Genomic DNA, 15,759 nt, shown 5'->3' with positions numbered 1-15,759 from the left:
GAATTATTTTTGTTGATCAAGCATCCTCTATGGGTAGAGCAGCAACACAAAAATATATCACCTGTTAGAATCACAATGTGACCAAGGTTCAATTATTGGAGATGGAGCTTTGAGATCTTGGGGAGGATGCGGGGGGTTGGGGGACGGGGGTGTTTGGTCGCACCAGGTAACGGCGACAGTCCAGCCTCACCACTAACACTCAGGCTGAATCTCTCAGCTCTGCCCCGGCCTCAACTCCACTAAAACCTCAGCTCACCCAATGCCTCAGATTTTCCTGCTCATGGACCCAGCCAAGTGCTGGACTTCCCTGCTCCCAGTTGCAACCTGACTCCATCCCAGTTTGAATTTGGACCTGCCCAGACTGTTCCATCCCCCTCCCCCCCAGCGCACCCCCCCACCCCCCAACTGCTCTACTCCCCTGTTCCAGGTAGCCTTCCCCACCTGACTACTTCACTGTGAATATTCATAGACATCACAGGGGCTTTTTTGAGCTGTGTTCTAGAGATAAATTCAAATGGATTGCATTATATTGTTCTGAATAACTGTATAAGTTGGCTAAGCAACAGTTATAACTTATTCTTCAAAGTTTAGAACTAGATGTCATTAAGACAAGATCAATTGCAGCCCTTGCCAGGTTCATAAATATTGATTCAGTGAGCAATGCCCTTTCTTGCCTCGCCTTTCTAATCATATATTAGGCACTCCTCAGAACTCTGGCACAGGAGATTAGATACATGCACCTGTCTGAATTTCACTGTTGTGCTTTATTTGTAATTTTGGATTGTTTTCTGCATTTCTACAAATAAATAACAATCATTGTAGGGATGCAAGACTTTAAAGGTGACCAACAACAACAACAACTTGCATTTATATAGCACTTTTAACATAGTAAAACATCCCAAGGCGCTTCACAGGAGTATTATGAGACAAAAAATTTGACACCAAACCACCTAAGAAGAAATTAGGGCAGGTGACCAAACGCTTGGTCAAAGAGGTAAGTTTTAAGGAGCGTCTTAAAGGAGGAAAGAGAGGTAGCGAGGCGGAGAGATTTAGGCAGGGAATTCCAGAGCTTAGGGCCTAGGCAACAGAAGGCACGGCCACCAATGGTTGAGCGATTATAATCAGGGATGCTCAAGAGGGCAGATTTAGAGGAGCACAGATATCTCGGTGGGGGGGGCGGTTGTGGGGCTGGCGGAGATTACAGAGATAGGGAGCAAGGACCAAGGAGGACAAAGTCGAGCCAACAGCGTATGAACATTGTAGACATATCCAAAGACTATCTTGGTGAATTGTCGATGGGGAAATATATAAATACTGGAGGCTTCTTCATGAAGAACGTAAAACCCAGACTGATAAGATGATTTGAACGTGGATTAAGGATGATTGGTAGACACCTCTCTCAGTTGGGATTTAAAGGCAACAACCTGACTGGCACAGGGTAAAAGAAAAAGTGGCTTCCTAAAACCAAAAGTGCAGACTGAAGAAATGTTTAAAACTATGATGGCTAAGCCAGCAACCACTCATTATTTAGATTAGCAGGACCTGAGGTAGACTATAGAGAAAACGTATCAGGGTAAGTAATGATATATGAGTACAAAGTCATCAAATCATTCACAAGTCAATAGTAATTATTACAGTCTAAATTTTCATAAAGTATATTCACTTCTTTCAAAACACACAAGATATTTTGAAAATAATATGCTGAATTTACAAGTGCAGGCAGTAGCTGAACTCAGAGCAGTTTCAGTTTTGTGTCTCTGTTTGTGGCATGCCAGGCATCGAGTGCTGTGCCAGTTTGGCCAAGGCATCATTGAGTAGCAGGAAAGCCAAGCTGAGTTTGTAACTAAAATGCAAATCTTTCTTTCTTCCTTTATATATCTACTAGCAGACCTCCAATGGCACTGCTCCTGGTAGTCAGAGCATATGCAGTCTGTAAGGACAGGAGGATCATACCGTGCAACACGCAATCTATTATTGTGCTGTTGAAGTGCAATTGTGTGTATCCCTTTAACTCTGCAGAGTCTAATTGCAGACCCCGAGGTCAGTTAGAGACCAATAACTTATATGCAGCCTCTGGGGTCAATTAGAGGGTGATCATTTCCTTGTAGATTGGCAGCAGCAGGAAATGATTGGTTTTCTTCCCCTCTTTTTATATCCTATTTTGAAGAATGCTTTGAGTCTTTAACAAAGTATGACTTTGAAATGTGACAGATTCAAGATTTTTTGTATACGTATAGGTAGATAAAATGTTGAAACAGTAAATCCTGGGCATATTTTATAAGGTGAAGTTGGGGGTCTGTAGACTTTGGATGAGATTTTACAGTTTAAAGCATATTGCAATTCAGTGTTTTGAAAGATATTTTTGCTGTTTAAAATTTGCAACATAATAAATAATTTTAAAAAATTCAAGCCACATTGAAAAAGCTGAATATTTACATCAGAGGTCTCACATACAGCATACACTTCCTATAAGTGTCACACTGACCTCCTGTAACACTTTCCCTGTCACACCTTGTTGATAACTCCTCTATTATTATGACAGTGATGAGCAATGCCACAGGAAATTTGCCAGTTAATGAGGTAGAGCAGCTACCAATGGAGATCAAGACAAAGCAAGTGTCATTGATGGGGGAGATTTACTTTGGGTAATAAAATCTTGAACCCATTTATAAAGAATGAGATTACAGTTTCATTATAGAAAAAAAAAGTACTTGCATTTATATAGTACCTTTCAAACCTCAGGACGTCCCAAAGCGCTTTACAGACAATTAAGTACTTTTGAAGTGAAATCACTGTTGGAATGTAGGAAACGCAGCAGCCAATTTACGTACAGCAAGGTCCCACAAACAGAAATGAGATAATGACCAGATAATGTGCTATTTTTTATGATGTTGGTTGAGAGATAAATATTGGCCAGAAGTCCCCTGCTCTTCTTCGAACAGCGTCATGGGGTCTTTTATGTTTATTTGAGAGGGCAGATGGGGCCTCGGTTTAATGTCTCATCCGAAAAATGGCATTTCAGACAGTGCAGCACTCCCTCAGTATTGCACTGGAGTGTCAGTCTGGATTATGTGCTCAAATTCCTGGAGTGGGGCAACTAGGGATGGGCAATAAATGCTGGCCTTGCCAGCGATGCCCACATCCCATGAATGAATTTTAAAAAAATTCATAACCTTCTGACTCAGAGGCAAGAATGCTATCACTGAGCCAAGGCTGACACCTGCATATTACACAAAGGAAATCTCTCTCTCTCTCCCTCCTCCTCCTCCTCCCTTCCCTCCTCCTCCTACTCCCCTCCCTCCTCTCTCTCCCTCTCTCACCTTCCCTCCTTCTCTCCCACCTCCTCCTCCACCTCCCCTCCTCCACCTTCCCTCCTTCTCTCCCTCCTCCTCCTCCACCTCCCCTCCTCCACCTCCCCTCCTTCTCTCTCCCTCCTTCTCTCTCCCTCCTCCTCCTCCCCTCCTTCTCTCTCCCTCCTCCTCCTCCCCTCCTTCTCTCTCCCTCCTCCAACTCCCCTCCCTCCTCTTCCACCTCCCCTCCTTCCGTCTCCTACTCCTACTCCCCTCCTTCTCTCTCCCTCCTCCACCCACCTTCCTTCCCTCCCTCCCTCCCCCCCAGTATGTCAACATTTCACTAAGTTGCGATTTTTATTTTTGGATGGTCTTCTGTATTCATCAAGGAACTCGATCAATAAATTCTCTTTACATTCTGGTTGGGGGTTATATGGTTAGACATGTTTGAAATATTTAATAGTAACTTTCTCTCCTATTACATTTAGGGAATTGTTAACTTGAGTGTGCAAGCAAATGAGCCCTCCTCAATTTAGTTTTGTATTTTTATTTCAGTAGATCCAGTTTTCGAGTTTTTCTTAATTAGATGGTGTAACAGGGTGAAGCCAGCGGCAACTGTAGCAAGGATACAGCTCACCAAATTAACCCTGATGATTGCTGGGAACACAAAGACTTGGAAAAACTGTATCGTTCTGGAGGTACCAAGGGACGACAGATTTTCCACAGCCTGCTGCTTGCCGCAGTAACCCTGCTTAACTCTATATTTAACTTCTCCACACAAGGGGGACAAAAGTTCCACTGGCAGGAAAAAAATAAATACGTTAAGATTCACGACTGGTCACCTATAGGGACTTTCTGAATTGACACAAGATGTTGTAGTGCAGCTGTAACAATGCTTAGGTTCCCAGCCCAAACACGGAGGGCTGCCTCAAATGACTCATGGCACTGACGTAGCCATAATTGTACAGAAGACTGACAGCCGGCCCTAATCGAATCACAGAATCTTACAGCACAGAAGGAGGCCATTCGGCCCATCATGCCTCTTTGAAAGAGCTATTCAGTTAGTTCTACTCCCCTGCTCTTTTCCCATAGCCTTGGCAAGTTTCTCTCCTTCAAGTATTTATCCACCTGGCTTTTGAAAGTTACTATTGAATCTGCTTCCACCACCCTTCAGGCACTGCATTCCGGATCATAATAACGCTTTGATACCAGGTGGAATTTGGCACAGACCAGTAGGGAGGTCCACTGGTCTGCGTGACATTCGACTATGTTAGATCTCGAATCAACAATTGGGTTCTCTCTATATTTTGTCAAACAGGGCCACTGTATGGGCAAGTTATAGGCTTTATAGAACATTAAAGCTGCCTGCAATGACAGTTGGGTTGAGCTCTATTGAAGATTTCTACTTTTTATTTATAAAAAACAATTTTCCCAGCCATCACCTATTTACCACAGCATCAATTGGACATAACCATTAAGCTGCTAAATATTTGTAACTGAAGCGAATGATAGACGCAAAATGGATGAGCAACATCCTGCTCCTTTTTTGCTAAATGATCACCGTCTTGCTGTTGAAGGAAACACATTTCTCTGCTAACTATCCAATTCTGTCTACAGCTGCCAGTGTAACATGCTTAAGGAATTGAGCATTTTCAGAAGGGAGGTTCACCAGTCTGCGCAATGTGGTATTGTTGAAAAGAACAATATCACTTTTAATCTCCATCAACTTGTAGATAAAGAACGAGATAATAAGTGGGGTCAAAGGTGCTTCCCTGGAGAACTGCGGTGTAAGCAGTGCAATAAGAAAACAAATGTCCATTTATCGTGACCCAACATTTGCATTTGTTTAGGAAATCGTGCCTCAAGTTTAGCAGCTTACCAGATACATCACAAGAACTCAGCTTCTCAACAAATATCGGATGCCATAATCTGTTGAAGACAGCTGCTGTAGCTTAATGTGGAACAGTGAGCACAAAGAAATCACTCCTGTGGTGTATGTAACCTGTTCCACCTTAAGAGAACTTAAGCCTGGTCCACCTTAAGAAAGGTACTACTTTCTTTGGCTGCTGTATACGTAATACCGGTGGTGACCACACCGGTATATAAGCACAGTGTAATAATATTGTATTCAGTATAGTCCGACCTCCAACCAGTAAAGACCTGTTGAATTTACTCTGGTGGTCTGTGTAGTAATTCTCACTATAACACACAGACTTAGCAGTGGCGACGAGTCCGATTCTTACCCTGCTGCAGTAATTTCCACGGCGACTTCGTCCACAGACAGGACGTCGAAGAGAGGTTTCCACCCTCATCACCTACGGGAAGACACGTCGAGCGGCAGGCATCGAGCAACCGGAGTGCAGAAGACATCCTGACCATCAGCGACTGTCAGCTTCTTCTACTACCTCGTGGTGGGTAAGCCGGGCAGCGACGCGACAGAAAGTCAACCGCGTTGGCTGTACAGACGGGGCTGGGAAGACGGAGGAATAAGGGTGGCGAGGTCGATCGCGACCAGAGATAAGGGCCGGGCCGCTTTCGAGCGAGAGGCGCAGCGCGGGGACATCGATCGCGACCGGAGATAAGGGCCGCATTCGGGCTAAAGGCGCAGCGTCTGGGGAAACTGAAGGCGCGAGAGCCGCGGTGAAGCGGAGACAGCGTCAGGGGACGGGTGAAGACCGCCAAGCGCGGGAAAACTGCCATTTTGTGGGCGGAGGACGACGGCAAGAGCGGGAAGCCGCCATCTTAGATAACATTAAAAATACGATAAATTGCTACGATGCCTAAACATGGGAACATTAATGCCTTCGACAGTGATATAGAAGACTGGGCTATGTATGTAGAACGCATACAAAACTATTGTAAGGCAAATAAAATTCCTGAGGCAGATAAAGCACTAACATTACTAAACTTAATGGGTGCGAAGACATACGGGCAATTGAAACACCTGTTATCACCAGATGAACCGGCAGATAAGACGTTCGAACAGATTGTTACTGTCCTAAAAAATCATCTTAGCCCCACGCCGCTGATGCTAGCGGAACGATTTAAATTTAACGATAGAAGACAGCTGCAAAATGAAAGCAATGCTGAATATTTGATGGAATTACGTAAGCTAGCAAAATATTGTCAGTTTGGAACGGGACTGACAGAGGCACTTCGAGATAGATTTGTGTGTGGTTTATTTAAACAGGATACACAAAGGCGACTGCTCGAGGAGAATGAGCTGTCTCTCAAGAAGGCGGTCAGTATGGCAGCAGCACACGAGGCCACAGCGAGAAGCACGGCAGTAATGCAGCTACGGCCACCGGAACTCGGTACAAACAAATTGGGTTTGAGTTCTGTCAAATGTTATCGTTGTGGAAAGACAACGCACGATCAGAACCAGTGTTGGTTTACAAACCAAGAATGCAGAACGTGTGGCAGGCTTGGCCACATAGCTAAAGTATGCCGGTCAGGAAAGAAGACCAGCAATAAAAAGTCACCGCAAGGAAAATGTGCAAAGGTACACAAGGTGACAAAGAACAGTTTGACCGAACAGAAGTCAGATTCAGACGCTAGCAGTAATGAACTGGATAGCTTAAGAATACACAACGTTGGTAAGGATACAGACCTCCAGACAATTTGGGTCACTCTTAAGATAGCAGGAGTCCAAGTAAAAATGGAATTGGACACTGGATCGGCATTGACGGTCATGAATAAGAAAGATTACAGAAGGTTATTCCAACATATTCCCTTACAGGATACGGAGATTATATTGAAAACGTATACGGGGCAAAGAGTGTACCCCATCGGAAAAATAGAGGTAGAAGTGGTCCACAAGGGCGAAGGAAGCCAAGTAATGGACTTATATGTGCTACCTGAAGGAGGTCCACCACTACTAGGATGGGAGTGGATTAGGAAAATGAATATGGACTGGCACTCCTTGAAAGCACTAACGGTAGATTCCGGGGAAACAGCTGTCAAACCTAAACAATTGTCCAGAATATTGGATGAGGCTAAAGAGGTGTTCCAGCCGGGACTGAGAACACTGAGAGGAATTACGGCAAACATCAAGATTGATGAACATGCAGAACCAAAAATTTTTAAAGCCAGACCGGTACCCTATGCAATACGACCTGCGGTTGAAGCGGAGCTGGAAGCACTAGAAAGTTCAGGGGTACTGTCTAAAGTAGATTGGAGTGAGTGGGCTACGCCCATTGTTCCCGTTATGAAACGTCCTGCGAACAATAAGCCAGGAGATCCAGGGAAGGTTCGCATCTGTGGAGATTTCAAGATCACCGTTAATCCGGTGCTTCACACGGTGCAGTATCCGCTTCCACGGATTGAGGATATTTTCGCTTCACTGTCTGGTGGGAAACACTTCACCAAGATAGACCTGGCGCAGGCGTACTTGCAGATGGAGGTTGAAGAAGAGTCACGCCAATACCTCACGATCAACACGCATCGAGGGTTGTACCGGTACAAAGGTTGGTTTTTGGTGTGGCATCGGCTCCAGCAATTTGGCAGAGGGCCATGGAGCAGGTATTACAGGGAATTCCAGGCACACAATGTTACCTGGACGACATTCTGATCACAGGTGATGGTGATGAACAGCATCTTGCTAACTTGGAACTGGTGCTCAACAGACTGAAAGAGTATGGACTTAGAGTAAATCGGCAGAAATGTGAGTTCTTCCAGAAGCGGATCTCGTACTGTGGTCATGTCATTGACTGGGAGGGGCTTCATAAGTCTCCTGACAAGATAGCGGCAGTTGTAAAGGCTCCCGCTCCGGAGAATGTCTCTCAGTTGAGGTCGTTTCTAGGATTAATTAACTATTACCATAAATTTCTGCCAAATCTATCCACGGTGCTGCATCCGTTGAACGCTCTTTTACAGAAAGGGGTACCACGGGACTGGGGCGAAAACTGTAAGAAGGCATTTCGCAAAAGCAAAGAATTGATCACCTCGGAGGCAGTGTTGGCTCACTTCAACCCGACACTGCCTATTCGGTTGGCTTGTGATGCTTCTCCATATGGTATTGGGGCAGTACTCTCACATAAATTGCCAAATGGCACGGAAAGGCCAGTCGCGTTTGCATCCAGATCATTGACCTCCGCTGAGCGCAACTATGCGCAGATCGATAGGGAGGCCCTTAGCCTTGTATGGGGAGTGAAGAAGTTTAATCATTACCTACAGGGCCAAAAATTCACACTTCTGACGGACCATCAACCGTTGGTGTCCATTTTTAACCCTAAGAAGGGTGTTTCGGTGATGACAGCACAGCGTCTCCAGAGATGGTCTCTTTTTTTAGGGGCACATCAATATCAGATAGAATTCAAAGGTGCGAAACAGCATGGCAATGCTGATGGCCTGTCGCACCTGCCACTACCTGAAGATGAAGACACGACGGAAGTTGACCCTGTTGAGTTATTTCATTCGACCATTATCGAGTATTTACCTGTCACCAACGCAAGTATTGAAAGAGAAACCAGGAACGACCCGACACTGTCCAGAGTCTACGAGGTGACAGTGAAAGGATGGCCAACACGGGGTGATCCTCTGTTACCGGCATTCTCGGCAAGGCGAGACCAGCTGTCCGTCTACCATGGTACTTTGAGGTACGGGACAAGAGTGATTATTCCTCCCAAGTTAAGGGAAAGAATTTTAAAAGAACTACATGAAGGTCATCTGGGGGGAGTTAAAATGAAAAGTCTTGCTAGGGCTTACGTATGGTGGCCGGGTATTGACCAACAGATTGAGGAGTTAACGAAAAGCTGCGCTGGGTGTCAAAAAGTGCAAAATGCACCTCCGATAGCACCGCTACACCCATGGGAATGTCCTTCAGCCCCATGGCAATGCGTACACATTGACTTTGCTGGTCCATTCATGGACTCCATGTTCCTAATCGCGGTGGACGCACATTCCAAATGGCCAGAAGTCATCAAGATGAATACCACTACTTCAGAAAAGACAATTGCGGTGTTAAGAACAATATTCGCAAGGAACGGATTGCCAGAACAGATCTGTTCGGACAACGGACCACAGTTTGTATCGGAAGAATTCCAATAATTCTTAAAGAAGAATGGAGTTAAACATTATGGGCTGAAAATTCAGTTGGGTTAGCGCCCATTTTGCGGCGCTAGAGGGCCTAGCGCCGCAATGATAGCCGTTTCTGAAATTCACTTTGGTGCTGCCATCGGCATCAGCCGGTTGCGCTGCGCCGGCACCAATGACGTCATCGGTGTGCGCAGCGTCCCGGTTGCCGTGGCAACGCGCCCGAACGCCGAAATTCAGTTGCGGCCGCCTCGCCCGTGGCAGCCGCAACTAAGACTCTGGCAACCGAGTCTTACACAAGTTAGCGCCGGCGCATTAAGGTCGCGCGGCGGCCGGCCGCTTTCCTGCCGGCCGCCTGCCCGCACCTCCCTCCCCGGACTCCTCCACCCCCCCCCCGTGGAACAGATGCGTCTGGCCTGCAAGCCCGGCACTTGTCCGAGGTGCCGGGCTCATTTTTGAAAAAATCAAACGGCCAGCGATCGGGTGAAGGCAGCGCCTCCTTAACGGGAGGAGGAGGCCTGCACTTCCCCAGCCTGCTGCACCGCATCGGGTGCCGCAGCGCCGGATTAGCGCCACAATGCGGCACTCAGCGCCCATTGGGAGGCACTCACGTCCGCCAGTAGCGCCGGCAGCCATCTGGGCGCGGCGCTACTGAATTTTTGGCGCGTGCAAGGGAATTAGCGCTGGCGCTAAATTTCCGGCGCTAAAGCCCTGGCGCGGCGTCAACTCAATTTCTAGGCCTATACCTCTGCCCCATATCATCCGGCGACAAACGGGTTGGCTGAAAGATTTGTCCAGACATTCAAAAAGGCTATTAAGGCCATGAATGATGATCAGATTCCGCTGCAACACAAGGTCGATAAGTTCCTGATGTCATATAGAAACGCCGATCATGCCGTGACTAACCAAAGTCTTGCTATGATGTTTTATAACAGGAGGTTGCGGTCCAAGTTGGACTTGTTAAAACCAAATGTGCGGAGGGAAGTGGAAAACAAACAGTTTCGGCATATTAACAGCAAGACCACTCGAACTTTCGACGTAGGACAACCAGTGATGGCAAGGGGCTATGGAAACGACAAATGGCAGTCCGGAACAATCCGGGCCAGACAAGGACCTCTGATGTACACCGTAGATATTGGTCATAATGTGATAAGGCGTCATGCGGATCAACTGGTAGAGTCGAGAGCAAGGGTCGAACCCATGGTTGTGACAGAGACAGCTGTGGAAGACGTTCATGAACCTGAAGCATCTGCCTCGGCCGAGAATGTATTTGATGATGATGACACCCAATACATTGGCAACCAACTAGAGGAGGCACCTCAACAACAAGAATCAGAGACCACTGAAAGGCGTTATCCAAGCCGAATCAGAAAGCCTCCTGAGAGACTGAACCTTTGAACTGTTATACCTGAAGTTATATATGTATATATGTGCTGTTTATTTGGGGATATGACTGTTAAGCTAAAAAGGGAGGATTGTGGTGTATGTAACCTGTTCCACCTTAAGAGAACTTAAGCCTGGTCCACCTTAAGAAAGGTACTACTTTCTTTGGCTGCTGTATACGTAATACCGGTGGTGACCACACCGGTATATAAGCACAGTGTAATAATATTGTATTCAGTATAGTCCGACCTCCAACCAGTAAAGACCTGTTGAATTTACTCTTGTGGTCTGTGTAGTAATTCTCACTATAACACACAGACTTAACAACTCCGTTTGAGAAATACGAAATTCGAAGCATCACAAATCAACTGATTCACCCTAAAGCCAAGAGTGTCCTGTAGCAGAGTGTTATGGCAGCCACTCAGTCACTTATGATTTGGAAGAACAAATATTACAAAGCATCCTGAAAGTTTCACTCCCATTTTAACAACGGCATTGTATTGAGCCTGGAAACCTGGATAATTTGAGTGGGCAACCTGAATATGGGCGGTGTTTACGCTCAGTGTCATTCATGGGATGATTTTTGGGATGAATATTTTCCTAATTGAGCCACTGTTTTTAGTTCAGAACTGATTTTACTGATTTCCATGGGTCCAGTTTTGTACAATTTGCATCCTAGATTCTATACATTCACCATTGGCTCAATTGGAGCCACATTTGTGTTGCATGTTAAACAGCATCTGTTGTTTGCAGGTTTTGTTCACTTTTGATAGCATATGCTTAAGTTTTAAATGCCCTTTGGATCTGTACCTGTTCCTGTTGTTTGTTTCTTTCCCAGTTGAGTAATGCAAATATTCCCTTCCACTTTCATCTATTAGCAGCTGTATGTCGCACTATTTTAAGCCGCACTGTTTGGTCATTCCGAAGTGTAACAACATGGTCAACTACAACACACTGATTAATGGCTGTGCTGCATGCAATCCCACTTCATATAATTCATCAATTATGTTGTCTGCCTGTTGCTCTGCTTCTTGCAACTTTCACTTGCTGTTTTTGTCATCCTTTGAGGGAGTCATGTACTTTTACACATTCATTGTCATCTATCCCTGTATAGGTATATAATCAGTGTCTGTCAATGCTACTTTTAATACATCTTAATTATCTCTTATAATCTGGGACATCAGGTTTCCTGACAGCCCATAATAAATGTGAGCAAGATATTATTTAGCTAGATTTTTAGATGGAACTAATTCAACCAACCTTTTGTCATATAGACTTGTGATTAGGAGGTCCATCAGTAGGAGAGTTCGGTTTTGTTACTGATGCATATTCTCACGTTGTGCATTCCTATTAGCTGTTAAAAAAAAAGTTTATAGTGGTTCATTTTTTCAGGGTATATGTCTAATGTTTGTGGTTTCATTGGAAAACCCTGATGGCCATCCTTGTTCATCGGACAGGAGCCTTGGTGGTTGGCTGTTTGAGAAGCATCTACCTGTAGCTGCTTCGCTCAGCTGCTCTTTAATACTTGAGGGTGTATTAATTACAAAAGTTTCTGTTTGGTTCTCTGCCTGGTCTAGTTCCACTGCAGTGGTTTGTTTTGTTTGTGGGCAGGATATCCTTAAAGCCTCAAGAGTTGAAAAGGGGAGGGGGCAAAGCCTAAACATCATAATGCCAAGTGATAGACTACGTGACATTGATAAAAACAGCTTACTGGAACAGAATAGAGTTGGGGAAATCCAGGATCCGAGGGGAACTTGAAGCAAAACCTCAGGCCTTGCTCTAGATGTCCGATGTTGCTGTTCTACGAGACCAACTTCTTATAATGTGTTTTGAAGGAGCCGGTTGCCAATTTCCCATGTTGTCAACAGTATTTCCATCTGTTAGTATTTCCATAATGTCCACATGGCAAAACTTGCCTGTTGAGCTGACTTTAGGGGCTGGGATTTATTTTACTTAACCCTATGTACAGAGGCAACATTTTACAAGGCAGACAAGAAACATTTACTTCAATATTAGTGGCGGTTTAGATTGGGCTGTTGGTTTTCCATGAGCAATTTTCTGTGGAAGTTGTACTAGTGTACTGGATGGTGGTGCAAAATGAAACACAAAGTAAGTAGAATTTAAACAAGTTGGTGGCTCTCCCCTGATGCTTCTTATGGTAGGTTGGTGAATGACACAGGCAATATACCATGGGGCACATGATATGATATTGTCATGTCCATTATATGCTGTGTAACAGACTGGTAAGAGGGGCATTATTTCCGTCCTACATGTTGGTACAGTGGCAGATCATAACCACGCCCATAGAACAGGCATCTTGTTCCCAGGTGAAAGTTCATTTAAAGGGCACAATAAGGTCATCAGGCCATTTCAGCACTGATTTTCATCGGTTTTTTTCTGCTGTCGCATCAACTTTCATAAACCTTAGTGGTAATGCCTCTGCTGCTTTAATCTTGCTGTTCCATCAATGCGTTTCCCCAATGGGAATGGCCCTGTATGGTGAGCTTTTTTGAAGGCAGAAGAGGAAGACCAGCAGAGGAATGCCAGGCAGGTCAGGTTGCTCCAGCTCTCAAGGCAGGCTGTGATAGCAGTCTGATTGTGTAAAGGCCTGAATGTTTCTTCGAAAGCACCCCAATCGCAGTATGGCATACTCTTAGTGGAACTGCTTGAAAGAAGGCATTCCAGAGTGCTCAACAGCCAACATATCCTCAATAGCCCATCAATGACTGTGGGGAACATGGAACAGAATTTTGACACAGCCAATGATGCTACCAATATAAAAAAAGAAAATGCTGGAAATACTCAGCAGATCAGGCAGCATCTGTGGAGAGAGAAACAGATTTAATGTTTCAGGTCGATGGCCTTTTGTCAGAACGGGAAAAAGTTAGGGATGTAACAGATTTTAAGCAAGTGCAGGAGGCAGGGGAAGGGGGGAGGGGAGGAAAGAACAAAAGGGGAGGTCTGTGATAGTGTGTAAGGCAGGAGTGATTAAATGACAAAAGGTATAATAGTACAAAGCAAAAAGAGATGGTAATGGGACAAATAAAGAAACAAAAGATGGGTCTAGAATGGGAATGGCAGAATCATCAACAGCTGCCATGTGAAAAAATAGGAGTAGAGGTTATGGTCTGAAATTGTTGAACTCGATGTTGAGTCCAGAAGGCTGTAAGGTGCCTAATCGAAAGATGAGGTGCTGTTCCTCGAGCTTACGTTTGTAGTGTATGTACCCATCTACCTTTAAGGGAACTATTGAATGTAACCGTTCACCTTTAAGAGAACTACTTTAGGTGTGGCACTATTTGTTTGGCTTCTGTATACTGTAATACCGATAGTGACCACACCAGTATATAAGTGTTGTGGCAGGATTGCTGGGGCAGATTCGCCCGGACCTTCGAATAGTAAAGACCTGTTTGTTTGTTACTTCTGAAGTCTGTGTATTTATTAACTGCACAACCCACAGACTTTACAGTGGCGACGAGTCCGATCGGTACCCTGCGGCAAGACTACCAAAGCAACGAAGAGCGTCGAAGAGAGGCAACCGCCCTCGGCGTGCTGCTGAAAGAAAACACGAGGCTGCAGCAGGAGGAAGGAGGAAGACTTTAGCAACAAAAGCTTCCATCTGCAACAGGCACTGACTACCCTTCTACCACGGTGCGGAGTGAGCCGATCAGCTGGAAACAAGGCGGCCGTGGAGACTGTGAGTAGGGGAAGGTGCAGAGAATATCCGGAGGATAAGGGCTGTGCACTCGACCACGGTCGAGGGGGGAACGGAGCCGGTCAGAAAGTCGGGTCCAACGGCGTCGTGAGACAGTCGGACCTCGATCGGCGGGAAAACCGGGCAGCGACCGCAGCCACGAAGCGCTGAGACTGTGAGTAGGCGCGGGAAGAGAAACCCAGCCGCAGCCGGGGAGGGAAACACCGGTCTGCGAGAGGGCTGGGAGGTGAACAGGAACCGTGCGGGTGGGAGAGAGAGACAGAGCCGAGCAAGGGGAGAGAGACTGCGCGAGAGCCAGTCCAGCGGCTGAGCTGTCCTCCACCAACGGGGTAACCAGAGCCGGTAGAACCGAACGTGCGGGAGAGGGAGAGACAGAGCCGAGCAAGGGGAGAGAGACTGTGCGAGAGCCAGTCCAGCGGCTGAACTGTTCTCCACCAACGGGGTACCCAGGGCCGGTAGCACCGAACGTGCGGGAGAGAGAGCGACAGAGCCGGGTACGGAGAGAGAGACTGCGCGAGAGCCAGTCCAGCGGCTGAACTGTCCTCCGTTAGCGGGGTGTACCCAGCACCGGTAGAGCCGTGCGGGCGGGAGGAAAAGACAGAGCCGAGTAAGGGGAGCTGTGCGGAAGCCAGCCAGCGGCTGAACCTGTCCGCTGTGGGGGAAGCGTACCCCTTCCACCGGGAAGAAACGCGGGAAGCCGCCATTAAGCGGAGAAGACGCCAGAAGCGGGAAACCGCCATTGAAGTGGGCGGGGCGAGAAAGGAAGAGCGGGAAACCGCCATTTTCGCGGGAAAACCGCCATCTTAACTGACATACCGCCATTGAAGTGGGCGGGGAGAGAAGGAAAGAGCGGGAAACCGCCGATTTCGCGGGAAAACCGCCATCTTAGAAATAAACAAATAAATAAGAATACTTAAAGAAATACTGGTGCTGCTCCCAAGGGAAGAAAGATGCCTAAGCGAGGGAATATTAACGACTTTAATTCTGAAATAGAAGACTGGGCCATGTACGTGGAACGCATAGAGATCTATTGCGAAGCCAACAAAATAGCGGAAGACGACAAGGCGATAACATTGCTAAACTCGATGGGGGCAAAAACATACGGGCTCTTGAAGCATCTAATAGCACCAAATAAACCAGCGGATCAGACCTTCGAAGAGATTGTGGCTGTGCTGAAGGACCACTTGAACCCCACACCGTTGATGCTGGCTGAACGATTCAAATTCTACGCAAGAACGCAGAGGAAAGACGAAAGCAATGCGGAATACTTGGTCGAACTGCGTAGGCTAGCGAAATACTGCCAGTTCGGAGGGAATCTGACAGAAGCGCTGCGGGACA

The sequence above is a fragment of the Somniosus microcephalus genome, chromosome 1 (assembly GCF_052327205.1).
Source record: "Somniosus microcephalus isolate GS21.2 chromosome 1, FLI_Smic_1.0, whole genome shotgun sequence".
Classification (NCBI taxonomy): Eukaryota; Metazoa; Chordata; class Chondrichthyes; order Squaliformes; family Somniosidae; genus Somniosus; species Somniosus microcephalus.
This window is presented reverse-complemented; position numbering follows the sequence as displayed.